The sequence below is a fragment of the Rutidosis leptorrhynchoides genome, chromosome 8 (genome assembly GCF_046630445.1).
Source record: "Rutidosis leptorrhynchoides isolate AG116_Rl617_1_P2 chromosome 8, CSIRO_AGI_Rlap_v1, whole genome shotgun sequence".
In the NCBI taxonomy this organism is placed as follows: domain Eukaryota; kingdom Viridiplantae; phylum Streptophyta; class Magnoliopsida; order Asterales; family Asteraceae; genus Rutidosis; species Rutidosis leptorrhynchoides.
The window spans coordinates 85,696,372-85,714,373 of record NC_092340.1 but is presented as its reverse complement, the minus strand read 5'-3'; positions in this window follow the sequence as shown (position 1 = coordinate 85,714,373).

Below are 18,002 nucleotides of genomic sequence, written 5' to 3'. Positions count from 1 at the left end.
AAGAATGTTAAATTTAATTGGGAAAATGAACAAGAAGTCGCCTTTCAATTGTTGAAAGAGAAGTTATGTCAAGCTCCGGTGTTGGTGTTACCGGAAGGGATTGAAGACATGGTGGTTTATTGTGATGCTTCGTTGAATGGACTCGGGTGTGTTCTGATGCAAAGAGGTAAAGTCATCGCTTATGCCTCTCGACAATTAAAAGAACACGAGACGAGGTACCCGACTCATGATTTAGAGATGGCGGCGGTTGTGCATGCGTTGAAAATTTGGCGCCATTACTTGTATGGTGTCAAGTGTACGATATATTCGGATCACAAGAATTTGAAACATCTCTTTACTCAACGAGATTTGAATTATCGTCAACGTAGGTGGATGGATGTAGTGAAAGATTATGATTGCGTGATACTTTATCATCCGGGTAAGGCGAACGTTGTTGCGGACGCCTTGAGTCGAAAGAGTACACATCCGGCGATAAAGGTGGGATCGTTACGTTTGATTATCACTAATGACTTTCTTGAAAAGATGGGTGAAGATCAAATAGAGGCTTATGTTCACAATAAGCACACGGAACGAATCGTTGGCCAATCGGAGTTCATTACAATGGGCTCGCGTGGCTTGTTGTCCTTTCAAGGAAGGGTGTGGGTACCCAAGATGGGGGATTGCCGGCGAATGCTACTTGATGAAGCACATAAGTCCAAGTATTCCATTCATCCGGGTGCAACGAAAATGTACTATGATTTGAAGAAAGATTATTGGTGGCCCGGCATGAAACGTGATGTGGTTAAGTATGTTGAACAATGCGTCACGTGCTTGCAAGTCAAAGCCGAACACCAAAAGCCTTACGGTAAGTTACAACCATTGGAAGTCCCGAAATGGAAATGGGAGCACATTACCATGGACTTTATTACCAAGTTACCGGAGACGGCGCGAACCCAATACGATACGATTTGGGTGATTGTTGATAGATTGACGAAGAGTGCCTTGTTTCTTCCCATTCGGGAAACGATATCATCGGAGACTTTAGCTAAGTTGTTTATAAAGGAGGTGATATCAAGACATGGGGTTCCGGTATCTATTGTTTCAGATCGAGATACTCGCTTTACATCTCGGTTTTGGAACAAGTTTCATGAAGATATGGGTACTCAATTGAAAATGAGCACGGCGTATCATCCTCAAACGGACGGTCAAACCGAGCGTACTAACCAAACACTAGAGGATATGTTAAGGGCGTGTATTATTGATTTTGGTGGAAGTTGGGACGAGCACTTACCCTTGGTGGAATTCTCGTACAATAATAGTTATCATACTAGTATCGGGATGCCACCGTATGAAATGCTTTATGGGCGAAGATGTCGAACTCCAATTTGTTGGGGTGAAGTGGGTCAAAAGGAAATCGGGAGTATCGATTTGGTTTTGGAGACGAATAGTAAAATTGAAATGATTCGGGCTCGACTTAAAGTGGCGCAAGATAGACAAAAGTCTTATGCCGATAAAGGTAGAAGAACGATTGAGTTTCAAGAAGGTGATATGGTGATGCTTAAGGTTTCTCCATGGAAGGGTGTGATTCGGTTTAGAAAGTGAGGAAAGTTAGCTCCTCGGTTTATTGGTCCTTTCAAGGTATTGGCACGTGTTGGTGAGGTTGCTTATCGATTAGAGTTACCCGAAGAACTTGCGGGAATTCATAATACGTTCCATGTTTCCCATCTTCGCAAGTGTCTTGTGGATGACTCGAATTGGGTGCCATTGGATGAGATTACTTTGAATAACAAGTTAGAGTATGCGGAAGAACCGGTTGCAATCCTTGATGAAAAGGTTAAGATGTTGCGGAACAAGGAAGTTAGAACCTTCAAAGTGCAATGGCGACATCGAAAGGGTTCCGAGTTTACATGGGAATCCGAAGAGTTTGCTTTGGTTTATCTTCCGGCTTGTCATGCGGCTTGGATCACGAGGACGCGCTCCGATCTAAGTGGGGGAGAGTTGTAACATCCCGTTTTTCCCGTACGTGACTAAAGGTACATATTTAACCATTTGTACGTTATGATTCAGAAGCTTATGCGTAATTGCATAGATAAACGTATATATATAATTTATTGTGTGCTAGTTAACATGTGCGTATATAAGTGTACAAATGAGCTTGTGTAGTGTTATGTCTCGTGAGACTTAGATGTGAGGCTTAGACGTGTATTGGGAACGAGAATGAAGGAATTAGTTGTGGAAACCTTGGAAATTTGACTAACTAGTCGAAGGAATTAGTAAATGGACGTATAGATCAGATGGGTGCATTAAATCTGGTCCACTAGTTCATTTATTTCATTTTCCTTTTTCATTTTCTTTCAATTTCTCTCCCAAAACTCTAACACCCATTTGGATTCAAAGTGAGATTGAGAGAGGAAGGATTTAGGGTTGATCCTTGGAGCAAGTATTAAAGTTGTTCCTTGTGACTCTAGCTACGTGGTGATAGTCTCGGTAAGTTCTAACTCTAAGTTTCGAGTTTTAATAGATTATGGCTAGGGTTTTGGTTAATAGAAGCTTGTATGACCCATTTGGGAGTAAAATGGGTGAATTTGGGTTAGGTTGTTGTAATGAAACCCTAATGGCCATAATCTAGGGTTTTGGTCTTGTAATTGTGAGTTTGAAAGTGTTAATGGTATTGTAAGCATTAAACACTTGTTAGAATTGAAAGAGATGTCATTTGGGTCAAGAATGTACTAGTTGACCTAGTTTGGGTAAAATGGGTGTAAATTACCCTAGGTGGATGTCAATTGAGGCTAGTAGACTTTAATGCACTAATGTTGGTAATTAAAGTCGAGTCTTGGCCATTAAGAGGGCAGTTGTGGTGTGGTTGGGTCATTTAATGCAAAATTGAGTCATTAAATGCCCAAGTAAATGTAATGTGGTTAATTCCACTAGTTTTTGTATTGAATTGGTACTTAATGTATTAGGTACTTGGCTTTGAAGTTTGGAAGCGATTATTCATCATCCTTGCGTCAAGGTGAGTGGAATAATTATGCGTGAACATATATAATGTATTTATTTGTGTGGTATGAATGTGGAAGTGTCGCGGTGTTCAAGACACCACATTCTAGGTAACGAGTAGTATTGTCGCGGTGCTTAAGACACTACTCCTTATGTAATTGACTTGTGGGATTGTCGCGATGTTTAAGACACCACAATGTCGTGAGAGTGGAAGTGTCGCGGTGTTCAAGACACCACTCATTGTATTGAATGAAGTGTGGATTCGTCGCGGTGTTTAAGACCCCACATTGTTGTAAGGGTGAGTTAGTCGCGGTGTTCAAGACATCACCCGGGGGACTAGTGATTACGCGGTGTATAAGTAACACTAGTGGATGTTATGAACTTCAACGGACTTACATGTACAGTTCTCTTGTATACTTGGTTAACCATGGTTGTGCGAATTGTACTTAGCATATTATATTGTGAACTATATGCTATTATTGTTGCTAGCGTAATGTGGAACGTGGATAGTAGTTTATGCATGATGGATTGCATGTTTGTTGAATTGCTAGCTCGTATGTGGTATTGTGTAAGTGTATGCAAGTAAGTAGGTTATATATGATCATGTATAATTATTGCATTCACTAAGCGTTAGCTTACCCCTCTCGTTGTTTATCTTTTAGTTGCAGGTGAGGATAAAGGGAAGGGGATTGTCGGGCACTAGATGCCCTTGATGATGTGCTTGTAGGAGCTTTTGGAAGTTGGCCACCTTTTGGGTAGTTTAGTCCCAAACCATGCTCGTCGGGTCGTTTGGTTAATAAACTACCATTGTATTCGGTCAAACTTGTATTAACTTAATTAACGGCCATTGTGCCTTTTGTAAACATCGGTAATGGTTGTACGGTTTAATGAAACTTGTGAGTTGGTCTACATATTTAATTGGCGCATAAATGTGTATGTCATAAAAAAAAAAAATTATAGCGTACGGAGTACGGGTTGGGTTGTTTCAGCTGGTGTTCGGGTTGGGGTTCCTTCCGTCGTTATGCCTCTTAGCGGGGGTTTGATCATAGACTCTCCCCTTGTTGTTTTCCCACTTACGCTTCTCACCACTGGCTCTCGATTCGAATTTTGCATTTTCCGATTCCTTGCTGATAATTTAGTTCATAAGGGTTTGCGCCATGCGCATAGCTGCTGGGACGTTGGGTGGATTAGAAGAGGTGACATTTTCTTGAATGGACTTGGGAAGTCCCCACAATTATCGCTCCATTCTCTTAAATTCCGGGGTAACCATCATGGGACACATCAGCACTAATTCCAGATACCTACGGTTGTAACCATCAAGATCGTTTCCCACAACCTTCAACTCCCAGAACTCAGCCTCCATTTTCTGTATCTCTACTCTGGGGCAGTACTCTTCGATCAGGGCTCCCTTAAATTCTTCCCACAGAGTGGTATAAGCCTCATCAATACCCTTAGCTTGAGCCAGTGTGTTCCACCAGGTTAGGGCGCCATCTGACAGCGTACACGAAGAATACTTGTATTTGTTCTCCTCTGAGCAGTTACTTACACGGAACACCGCTTCTAATTTCTCAAACCACCTAGTCAATCCAACTGGCCCCTCAGTACAGCTAAAGTTGTGGGGCTTGCAGCTTTGAAACTCTTTGTATGTGCACCCATTACGAATGGGCTGGTTAACTGGTGGAGCTTGGGGGTTGATTTCCGCAATAGCTACGGCTACTCTCTCAGCGATCATTTCCTCAATCTGTGCTGCTGTGGGTGATGCTCGTCCGTTTGCCATTGCTCTTCTAAACAGAAATTTTGACTTAAGTCAAAATACAGCATTTAATAAATAGTAATATAGTATAAAGCAACCAACATGGAAACAACGCAACGCATGTTAACTAAGCAATGCAACCAGATATAGATACCACAAAATCACCATACGGTAAAGTAATATAGAACACCGTACAAAAGTAAACAACACTAAGTTCCATCCATTAATAATAAGTTGCATACATCCGCATAAGTTCGTACAATACATGAGTAAAACATGAAACTACAAACGAGATTACATAATAAAATCTACTACAATGCCCTATGGTGACGGTGGGTAAAGGATATCCATTACGTGGGACATCTGGTCCTTGAGCTCCGTTACCCGAGCACGGAGGATCTCCATTTCCCTCGTCAGTTCCTCGACGGAGGGAGATGGTGGGACAGGCGGTGCAGTCGGTACAGGTAGTGCAGAAGCTGCAGATAGCCCAGCGCCAGAAGTAGATGCTGCATAGCGGTAAGGCTTACGGACAAATGAATCCGCAGGGTAAGGCACAACCCGCTTGCGGGCGGTGACCCTAGTCCTCAGTCCATGTGCGCTAATTAACGACCTACCTCCGTTAACCCCTGGAATAATGGTACCATCGAAACGATACCGCTTCTTCGACAGGGTAGAGGGTGGCTGCACGGGTGCCTCTTCAGGGTCCTTGTCGGAATCATCGTCACTGGAATCATCAGAGGATGAGTCGTCGGATGATGAGTCGTCGAAAACAGCTGGAGGTGGCGGTGCTCGGCGGCCGGTAGTCATAATCCGGTATCTGAAAGGCGGAATCGGTATGACACGTCCATCAGGAAGGCGTCGGCACCAATGGTTATGCTCATTACGGAACGGGACATCCCCGTATTCCCCGGGAATCACAGCACCACCGGGATGGGGCTGTGGCTCCGGAGATACTGGGATGAGTGGAGCTGGAATCTCCGGTGGATCCTCATGTCCGTCTGAGATAACCACTGGGTCGGGTACATGGCTGCTGGCTCCGGAGGACGAAGCGCCAGGGTCACTGGACGACGGGATCTGAGAATCGGCAACAATGGCAGGCGAGGTGGCGGATGTGTCTGAGTCGCTCTCCAAAATGACAACGGGCGGGATATCCGACATCTGAACAAGGAAAAATAACTTTTTCCGTGTCAGCAAGTCATAAAGCAAGCACGTATTAGGCACTACAGCAACCTAAGTTGTCTAAAACAATATACAGCATGGCAATAATAACAACGCTAAACACAAATAACATGTGAAAGTAGATGGAAATCATGCAATAGCGGAAATAAGCATACAGCAAGTTCGCATGGCAGTAAAGATAAGCAATAGCATGCAGTAATATCACATAGCAGTAAAAGTAATCAGTAGCATGCAGTAAGTTTCTCAGAAACAAGTAAACTAGCAAGTTGTAGATTAGTCTTATTAGTGAATCCTACTCGGGTCGGTCTAGACTCACTAATGCAACCTAATTCCCTACAACCAATGCTCTGATACCAAATGTGACGCCCTGTACAAAACCATCATGTACGATTCGTCAACAACAGGATCTTTACACGGTTGAATACTACATGCTGTTTGAAAACCAGTTTGTATTCATAAAAACATAGTGTTTACAAAAGATAACGTGACACAGAGGTCATTACAAAGCCATTATTCAAATAACATAAGTTGCGAATGCAAATTAAAAGTTTTATGATTGAGACATCTCTAAGTTATGCTGCGGATATCTAACACATCAGGTCCTTAACAGCAAGTCTAAATAGCATGACAGCAAGTCTAACAGCGGAAGCAACAAACCTCTAAGCACCTGAGAAAACATGCTTAAAAACGTCAACAATAATGTTGGTGAGCTATAGATTAAATTGTAACAGTAATATAAGATTGACCACGAGATTCCAATGTTTCAAAATAGTATGAAAAACATATGTATAACCGTGGGCACATGGTAACTAGACTTAACGTAAATATAAATATCCCCTAAAAGTACACCTGGTGAGTGTGTATGTCCTCGAAGTATTAAACACCCGTTAAATGCTAGCGCGACTAGCCCGAGTGGGGATGTCAAACCCTATGGATCCATATCTAATATTCACGTCTACCGGTTCAAAAACCAATAGTTAAATGTTACCGTGCTAAGGGGAATTTTTATGCCGTTGTATAACCCACACATATGTAAAGTTTAAGTACTCGTGTCAAGTAAGTAAAACATAAAAAGCGCATGTATTCTCAGTCCTAAAAATGGTATAAGTAAAAAGGGATGCTATAACTCACAGTGATAAAAGCGGTAAAGTCGGTAATGAAAGTATGCAAGTAGTAAGTTGGTCCGAAAGGTGGTCAACCTAAATCAAAGGTTACTAGGTCAGTAGGTTGTCTTTATAAGTTCTAGTGGTGCATAAAATAAGTTTAAGTGTCATCATCATCATCATCATTCATCATCATAAAAGCTAAGTATGTTTGACAAGAATAGAGATCGAAACAATAGGCTGACTTCGGTCAGCTGCTACGACCTCTAAGTAAATCGAAAAGACACGTAATCAGTGGCTATGGCTCCGTATATAAGTTCCCTAGTTGCTGACCAATTTCCAGAACTAAACTCGTCTTAGTTTAACCGTGGCAATGGTTTAAGTGCGAGTAGGTAATAAATTTCAGCACAACGTTAATAGGGTGTAACGACTTTCGGAAGGCCATAAATCCTAAACCGTAACTCGGATTAAGACGAGGTCTAAATGGAAAATCATCTACTCGAACCGAAATAACTGAAAATCATCTTTCCAGTAGCCCAGATTACTGATCAGATCCCGAAAAACATTGAACAAGTGCTCCGGTGGGGTTCTTGGTGCTTGATGCACATCACGGTTCTCATCCTTGATGCTTGTAGCTTCAAGTGTACAACTCGTTGATGGTTTAGCATCAGTTTTGACCAAGATTCTACCATCAATACACAATATGTTAATACCAAGTAATAACACAACTCATTTAAGAGTCTTAGATGGATGATGAACCAAGGTTACATCATATCCTTAGTCTTAACACAAATACAAGTCCTATTTAAAAAACAAAATTACAAACTTTACATCAATCTAACAAGTATAAACATGATCTAAGTCAAATGAAGTGATGGAGCCCTAAGCTAGAGAGCTTGGATCCCTTTCACACAAGTTATAAGGTCACGAAGCTAGAAAGCTTGAACCTTTAGTGTTCTTGAAGATCTTGAAGCATAAAGCTTAGATCATTAAGTTACAGGAAGACCATAAACACAAGTTTTGATCTTTATAACAAATTAATGAGATCATAAGTTAGAAAACTTAGATCCAATAAAAGATATGAAGATCCAAGCTAGAAAGCTTGCATCTTGATTGTTCTTGAAGATCTTGAAGCATAAAGCTTGGATCTTTAAGTTACATGAAGATTACAAACACAAGTTTGAATCTTTAATACAAAATAACAAGATTAAAGCTAAAAAGTTTTAGATCTACAAAGTTGGTGAAGATTCAAAGCTACAAAGCTTGAATCTTCCATGTTCTTAAAGGATTCATTCTTGAATCTACAAGATGTAATCAAGATCAAAGCTAAAAAGCTTGATCTTCCATGGATGATGATGTACACGAAAAAGAAAGGAGAAGGAGAAGAAGAAAAATCAAAAACTTACAAGTTTTAGAGTGAGAAAGACTAGAGAGAAGATAGGAGAATAAGTGTGTGTGAAATACAAATGAGAGCAAGTGTAAAATGAAATGAATGAGGCTTGTATTTATAGTGAAATGAGGGTGGGAGAGGGCCTCATGGCCGTGGGTTTTGGTAGGGGGAGGGGGAGACAAGATTTACTTTTTGGTTAATGGTTGTGTAAAGTAGGTACTTATGTTGGTATCCCATACAACATTAGGGATAATACTTGACATAAATGCTAGCATGTTCCCTCTAATAAATGGTCATTTATCTTACTCATTAATGGGTCACTAGTAATTAATAAGTGGGCTAAATAAATGGGCTACTAGCTAGAGTAGGGTGGGCTTAAGTCCAACAAGGTAGAAAGTCCAACAAGACTAACTAGTAAGCATAATTAAATTACTACGCATAATTAAGCATCCATAAACCCAAGTAATTATTATTATTAAATAATAATTAGTATTCCATAGTCATAATATTCCAATTACGACAAAAGTTAAACGTGTGCGCAGTTCGCGGTTTAATCGAAACGTTAAGCGACACTAACGGTCATAAAGCATTCGGTGATCAAGTTAAGTATCCTACGTACTCTAAGGCACGTTTTAACATATAAATGAAAGTAAACCATGTATATAAAGGTTCCAGAGTAAAAAGTAGCACAGTACGAACAAATACGCAGTTTCGCTAAAACACAAGGCACAAAAGCAAATCGAAAAAGTCGGGTCGTTACATTATCCTTATATATATATATATCATCAAGTAGTTCTTACAAGTTTTTAACGTTCATGAATCGCCGGTAAACTTGGGTGGTCAAATGTCTATATGAAACTCATTTCAAATAATTAAGTATTAACTAGTTTGATTGCTTAACATGATGGAAACATTAACTCATGTAAATATACCAATTTCATTTAATATATATAAACATGGAAAAGTTCAGGTCACTACAGTACCTACCCGTTAAATAAATTTCGTCCCGAAATTTTAAGCAGTTGAAGGTGTTGATGCATCTTCTGGAAATAAGTGCGGGTATTTCTTCTTCATCTGATCTTCACGTTCCCAGGTGAACTCAGGTCCTCTTCGACCATTCCATCGAACCTTATCAATTGGTATTTTATTTTGCTCAAGTCTTTTAACCTCACGATCCATTATTTCGACGGGTTCTTCGATAAATTGAAGTTTTTCATTGATTTGGATTTCGTCTAACGGAATGGTGAGATCTTCTTTAGCAAAACATTTCTTCAGATTCGAGACATGAAAAGTGTTATGTACCCCGGCGAGTTGTTGAGGTAGATCAAGCCGGTAAGCTACGGGTTCGACACGATCAATAATCTTGAATGGTCCAATGTATCGAAGTGGGCGTAAATGCAAGCGCGCCACCAAGGTGAAACCTGGCAAGAAGCCAAGAGGTAACATTATTTTATTTACTTTTCATGTACATCTTATTTTGTCTAAGGTTTACTGCAGTTAACTAGTTTTTTTGTCCGTTTAACAGATAATAGACTGACGTTCCATGGTCTGTACGATTTATTGTCGGTGTCAGAGGAAGCAGCGGCTTCTCAATTTAATTTTTTGGAGAACATTCGGCTTCCGGAGTACTTTTCCAATTTGTCGCCTGAAGCTGATTTTGGCGTGAAGGTGCAAATGACAACGCTGAATTTGATGTATTCGCTTAACCGTCTGAAGGTTAGGAAAGCTCATTTAGACGGCGCGAGCGGTTCCACGATCGAAACACTAAGTGCCAAAGAGGTGCACGATCACATGCTTAAGTTGAGAGATCAACTCGATACTGCTAAAAAAGTGCAGGATGAAGCTAGCGTTGCTGCTGCGACCGCTGCCTTTGAGAAAGCATTATTGGCGGCAGAATTGGATGCCGCAAAGGCAGAAGTTGAGGAGTTGATGGAGAAGGAAAGTTCCTTACAATCTGATAGGGAGGCGCTTGCAAAGAAATGTGAGGATCATGCCGACAGGTTGACTACTTGTGAGGATGAACTTGCTACAGTGTTGCAGTAATTCCAGACTCTTAAGCATGGGCTTCCTTCCTTAGTCGCCCATGCATGTAACTTCGAGTATGTCAATTTGTTGTTTGGAGAGGTTCTTGTGGCGGTTCAGGCTGAGGAGAGGCTTAACCTTTGGGAACAGATTAAGCTGCATGTTCAACCTACTCCTGGCTTGAGTCCCATTTAGAAAAAGGCCGTTGATTCGGAGGCTACCGAGAAGAGAAATGTTGTTACGCCAAATTAGCTAATATCATGGTTCCCAGCTTGGTTTCTTTGTCGCTGGATCCTTCCGTCAGCGCCGAGCGTTTGTTGTCCGAAAAGTTGTAATTTTTGTTTTTATGAATTGAATGTAAACGCTTAATGTCTATAAATTTTGTTTGTAATGGAAATGCAATCTTTGCATTTTCTTCTACCGTTTTCAATCTTCCCATTTATTGTTACCAAGTAGCTATTTTGCGCGATATGATATAGTGCGCTAAGGCTTACGACCTTCAATGATGATTTCTTGACTTAGACAAATTTTACTTAGAGTATATTCAACACATGTTCGCACTTAATTTGTTGCGTATACGTTATGCGAGGAAATAGGTTACACGCATGTGTATACCTTTATTGTTACTTATGACTTCCCTTTTGTTTACTTAGTTTAAACAAAGCGTCGAGCTTGTTATGAGGTTTGTTAATGAATAGTCATTGTTAATGCTTTTGTAGGAGCTGTTATGATTTTGTAGTTGCTAAAGTGTTTATCTAGGCGCTGTTATGATTTTGTAGTTGCTAAAGTGTTTCACTAGCACAAATTATAACAAATGATAATTACAAGTTTTGTTCCTATCGCGAGATTGTTAGTTAACATGTCGTTGGTGTCCATAATTATTATATGTCGCATTAGTTTTGCTATAGCTATTTCGTGATTGAACGCGTAAGATCGTCTTGAACATGTCGGTATGTTTGGCTTAGATAAATATGATGTATTAATCATAATTATACTCAAGGCATGCTAGCGCTTAACTTATCACATATATCCTTGTGCACACAATATATGCTTAAGCTATGCGCCCGTGTTTGCGTATCAAGAGTCTTCTAAGTGCGCCAACACTTAGGATTGAGGTCAGGCGCGACCAACGTCGTTGTTTATAGTCATGAATTGCTGATCTGAAGTTATGCTCGGACGGGTTAGGTCAACCTAATGACTCTTAAGCGCCCGGTTGTAATAAACTAGCTTGTCTCCAAACAAGCTTCTGCCGCCCGAGAGTTGGAGAAAACATCCCTTCAAAGGCAGTAATGCGCTAGGCGTTCGACCGTGCGCACCTTTTTCTAAGTTACATAACTGTATTGCATTCATAAGCAACTTGATGTATATAAAAAACATAACCGAAGTAGTTTTGCGCCAATAGCACTTACAATTAAAACAAAATGCTCGAGCTCATGGCCTAGCGCACGCGCTAGACAGTTGCGCTTAATTGAAATACAAAGTTACTTAATAGTAAGGGTGTCGTCGCCAATTCATCGGTGTGTATCCCCTTTCCCTTAGCTTCTCGTCCTTGTACTCCTTGAACTCATAGTCCACGCTGCAGATTTCGTCTCCCGCGCCTGTTGCGAGCTCCGAAGAGCCGCCCACATCTACCTTCACCTTTCCCACGACTTAAGTACACGAGACTTATTAACACCAATTAATAGGTTTGTAGTATCATCGAATGCGCGAGCTTATTCATTTTATTTTTCGGATTATACAAGATTGTGCTCATTAAATGTGGTAAACGTTCAAATTGGTTGCCTGTACTTAGCCTATTAATATTGGAGTGTCAAGTAGGATATTTGTTCCAGCAGCTACTGGGTGCGACACCTATATTCTCATATAAAAAATGTTACATATCTTATCAGCTTCAGGATTCCTCTCCGTTGTTTTGGATGCCATGGTGGCGAGTCCTTCTGGTGTTAGAAATACTATGACGCCATGAGCAATAGAGGGTGTGATGTCGAACTGGGACATTGTTGTCTACCCTAGGAGAGCGCCGTATTCTGAAGATGCGCGTATCACGCTAAACTCTACTACTAACGTTTGCACCCTCCTTCTATCTCTGTCATCCCTTAATAATAGCTCAACTTCTTGGGGTCCCAAGGACCAAGTGGGCTTTCCTCCTAAGACTCTGAATTTTTGTTTAGTTTCCTTCATGTTGCTTTTCACTCTTTATGATAGTTTGTCAAAGCAGTGCTGGAACATAACATTGGCGTAGCTCCCGGCGTCAATAAAAATATTGTTTATGTAGTGTCCACATTCGGACAAGTAACCTTCCACCACTAGCTCCAAGCATTTCCGTCCCCTGTACGTCTCGTTGGGGAGCATGGATTGAATTGACCCCTAAGGCAGGATTGGTTTGTTTTCAGCTTTCTCCCATCTTTCCCATGAGAACATGTAGATCATCTTATCACTTTCCTTTCCCTAGTCATCTTTCTTGTAGTCACTCTGTCTGTCCTTTTGTGGTTTCAAGTGCTTCAATTCCCCAAGCTTCATGCAGCCAATCACTTTGTCAAATAGTGCATTGTATCGATTAGTCTCATGTCCATAGTCATCATGGAAGTCACAAAATTTTGACTTGTCTCTCCGCACATATTCAGACATGCGTGCAGGTTTTTTAAATGTTTTGGAGATAGGCTCTGTCACGTAAATTTCCTTGAGGCTCTTGGTTAGGCTTCTGACCATTGATTGTTTTTTCTCGCATGTCTCGTTGTCTATGTTTCTATCTTATTGTTAGTTGTTGCTTCCTTGATATCCTCGTTGGTGTCTTCTGTCATTGTGGCTACTGTTATTGTGATAGTGGTACGGGCTTGATTCATATTTACTTCTGTCAAGACTTCCCGATTGGCGGCCACCCCAAGGGCATGTGTACCCGTCACGCCACCCGTAATTTGAGTTTCCGAATCCAAAATATCTAGTAGTGTCTTCTTCTGCGCGCTTGTGTTCGTGCGCTTCTCGAATGGATTCCGCAAGCATTTCAAGGAGATGCATCCTAAGTCTCCGCCATAATGTCAGATGGCGTTCCCTAAAGATTCCTTGAATGAATCCTGACACCTTTTAGGATACTACCAAGTTTGGAATTCTGGCAACTTCTCGACAGTACCTGTCAATGAACTGTCCCAAGGGCTCACCACACTCGTGCTTGATGTCGTGACATTCTACGTGGGTCCTTCGGGACGCACGTATGTTGTGAAATTTGAGCAGGAAGCGCGTCCTAAGATCATCATAACAGCTTATGGTAGGCGTTGAAAGGTTGTTAAAACATTTCCTTGCTACCCCCTCAAGGAGTGGGGGAAATTCTAAACATTTAGTCTCATCAGACCAGCGCTCGTTGCGATCAATGCCCTTATACTTCTGCAGGAAATCATCAGGGTCAGAAAAACCATCATAGTACCCCAAAGTAAGTGAGATTACTGGTAGCAAAGCGGAAACATGGCTTAGTACGTGAGAGGCAAACTTTTCCCCGGCTAGGGCAGTTTTAAATGAAGGTTTGACAGTCACGCCTTTCATTCCAGTGTACATGTTTTTGATCATGTTTGCAGCCTTTCCTGGGTGTTCAAATTCATGTAACATGTTGTTGGTGCAACGTTCATTAGCGCGTAGATCGGGTTTGCTTGGTTTCTGGTGCGTTGTTCCTGTGTTTGCGCAGGAGATGCGCCGAGAGATTCTTTACTAGTGGGCCGAGTCCCTGGCATGAAGGTCGTCGTGTTGGACCTTTCCACAGATGAATGGACATCTTGAAGGGGCGCTGGGGTAGGTCTTGCGCCTTACGGACCAATGGGTTACTGGCGTTGCTGACACTATTACAAGTGCCTTTTGGCACTGGGTATGGCGGTGTGAGTCCTGATATGCAGTGTTTGAGGGCCAAGGTAATGGTCGAACTGCCTCTAGTGTCTTGAAAGGTGACGCTGGAGTATTAACAGGTAATGTTGGGGCGCTTCTAGGGGGCGCGGTGTCAGAAGCTATTGCGGAGCCCTTAGTCACTGGTTTTTTTTCCGCAAGCGAGGTGGCTCGTGCTGGCACTGGCTTTGGTACTTCTGGTTTGCTTGTCATTTCGATACATGTAACTGTATTCAAAGAAAAAAGAAAGATATTATGGACACGTAGAGTAAAGATCAATCAAAACCTTTTAACTTATAAGTCCCACAGATGGCTCCATTTGTCTACGGGGAGGGCAACTACCCCTGCGGTCATCCCACCACTGGGGTGGCTTGTATGCACATAGCCTTTTGAGCCCAAGATAGTTATTGTCTCATCGCCTTCAATACCGGGAGGTAGTTCACCTATGTGATATACCGGGACAATGCCTATCCGTGCGGTTGTCTCAAAATCGGGATGGCTTCGGATGCACAAAGCTTTAAAACCATAAAATACCGAAAAACTCGTCTTGTGTAACAACTCGACTTATTTTCCCATTCTAAAAAGTAATAACAGTTTTCTAAAAGCCTTGTTTTTCCTAAGGCTAAACCATTTTCTTAGGTGACTCATGAAAATTGGCGCTCCATACACCAAAATGAAGCTTTTGGGCAATTCTCGATTGGTTGATGAGGAAGAGTTAGACGGTGGAGGTGAAGCTTGATATCGTTAGGTTTGAAGAATGCTCCTAGAGAGGTTTGCTCTAAAAAATTTCAATTCTTGATTTTATTAATCTTAAATGCAAAATCTTGTGAATATTTGAGCCTTTCTAGGGAGCATGTTTGTTTGATTGATTGTCGTGAGTTATTGAGATGTGGAGATCTGTAGTCTAGGCTTGAACTTGAGATGAATTTGAGGATGATATGAAGATTGAAGCGTTGATTTGGAGGAGTGGTTTCTACTATTGAGGTTAGAATTGAGATTGTTGAACCACATTGAGCTTGAGTTGCGAAAGTTTGTGAAAGAAGAAGTAGAGATTGATGCTTGATCCTTTGCGAGCGCAAGTTTTGGAGTTCGTTTGAGCCTTCAAAGTGCATATTCATAGAGGTATCGCTTATTGCTAAATTCTTGCACTTTGGCTTTGATCATTGGTATGCTATTATCTCCAAGTCTTGTTTGTTTCATGCTTGCTTGAGGACAAGCAAGGTTCAAATGTAGGGGGTTTGATATTGCTCATTTACACTATGTTTCTAAACACAATATCTACCTCGTTTTACTCAGTTTTGATCTTCATTGTGCTTAAAAGTGAAGAAAATGGGAAAAGTCGCGTTCTAATCATAGTTGCAGTCTTGGGTATGAAATTGGTGTAAATATGACCAATATGTTGTGAAAAAGATCAAGAAAACTGCAAAGTGCTGAAAATGACCAAGAACGACGTCCCACCACATCAGAACGACATTCCATTTGCCAGAATGACGTTCCACCTTGATATCGGCCAAAAGTCACGTTTTTACCCCCGATATTGAACCCTAAATCCATAAAGTTCCAAACTTTGTCGCCAAAATAATCGCTTTTTTGGTTAATTTTGTAGATTAAGTAATTACAAAGGCGATGCAAAAAGAATCAAGTAAAACGGAGATAAAACGAAGAATCTAGGGTGAAAACAGTGAAAGACAAGTTACGACCAAGGAAATCAAGTTACGATCCAGGAAACAAGGCTGACCAGGGTAGGCTATACGGCTTGCCATACGGCCTGCCAGTGTGAAAAATGGCCTGCCATACGGCCTGGGCAAACGGCCATGTAATCCGGCATGCCAGCCCATACGACCCCCCATACGGCCTACCATACGGCTTGCCAGCCATATGCAGGCCATTTCCAAGTCTATTTAAAGGGCTTCTTCCATTCATTTTTACACACACTCAATTTATACTTCAATTTATATTTTCAAGCTTTTTAGTTAGTTTTTAGTAGTAGCTAGCTTAGCTTTTATTTTCCGGAGGATATCCCGGCGAGTCCCTGCGATCTCGAACAGATTTCTTCAGACTTTTCAAGTTTTTATCCGAAACGCTTGTCTTATTAATTAAAGATGTATTGCTATTATTTATGTTTGATAATGCATTCCGATATTACCATGTTAGCTTAATTAATCTGTATGTTGCCATGATAGAAGTTTAGGTTAGCGTAGTTATGTTAAAATAGTACGGTTACCATTGTTATGTTGAACTTGTGAGTCCGATAGATTTGTATGCTAGCATCTTAAGGATTGACCTACCTAGGTTGTGATCAGGACTTGTCCACCTATATGAACTTAGCTACTTCATAGGATTAGGACCCCTGGTTATACTGTATCTGAAGATTCTATGAACTCGATATGGCCGGAGTTCCCGAGAGGCATCTAATGCGCTTTTAGGACACGGAACTTAGGAATTGAGACATGAATGACCTAGTATGCCTATTGAATGTTCTGAAGAGACCTCTTAGGAGCTGTTAAGATCTAATTAGTGCCTTGACTGTATGACCCATACCTATTGCATGTTCTTGTTTGATTGTTGCTCTAGGATTAAGTCATGTTAACTGTTTAGGTATCTATTAGGTTTCTATCTGCTTTACTTTTAGTATATCAACTATAATATTGTATACTGTTTAGATTGGTATGATCTCATTAGTATGATAAAATGATTATTAGTTTTCATTTAAGGTTTTGTCAATGTAACCCGACGGACTCCTTCCGTTTGTGATCAGTGTTCAATCAACACGGCACGTTGTTATTCAGTTAACTAAACTGATAACGAGGGTTAGGATTAGAACTTAACTCACTAATAAACCTAGTGCTTTACTGAGGATAACCTCCTAGGTATAGTTACCTTTCAATTATACAATCAAGTGACATACTTCTCACTACTCAACGAGAACTCCGAGAGTCTAGAGATAAGTATGTCTGTGTAATTGGATCATCTAACCAGATCTACACTATTCTAATCATAGCTTTAATATAAACATAATTACCTTTCTCTAGCCCAAACTAATATCTTGCTCAACATTTTCCTGATCTGCATACTCAGGATATCCTTCCACTTTCTTTACTTTTCCGTAATTAGGACTATTAGCTTAAAACCAACTACTATCCTTTATCTAGGTAATTTAATCAAAGACAATTATCCACTTGATCTTCAATTCGTTAAACCATTCAAAAAGTATGACCCTAGGTTAACTTCTTCAATTCGTTAAACCATTCAAAAAGTATGACCCTAGATTAACTTACACCTTCTACCTTAGAAAGTTAAAAGTAAATTTAGGCCCCGCAAAATATAAATAATAAACCAATGTCCTCTCTCGTGATAAGCTGATTCTGATGCCTCGCGGCCTAACGACACCGCATAATAAAACTGTCCGTTTCAATCATATCAGACCTGCAGAAAAGGATGTTCGAGGTCTGAACCAATATAAAGGAAATGAAGAAAAGTGGAACAGAGCATTTAGAGGCCAATTGGGAACGACATTCCTAATTAAGGAACAGAGTTCCACTTTCTAGTACAACAGAACGACATACCATGAAATGGAACGACGTTCCACCTTATCGAGCAAAAGGAACAACGTTTCAAATATAGGAACGACGTTCTACTGGGTTTTCTGTGCAGAATTTTAAGTGAGAGTATAAATAGAAAGAGATGGGGGTTTTCATAACAACAAGTAGTAATT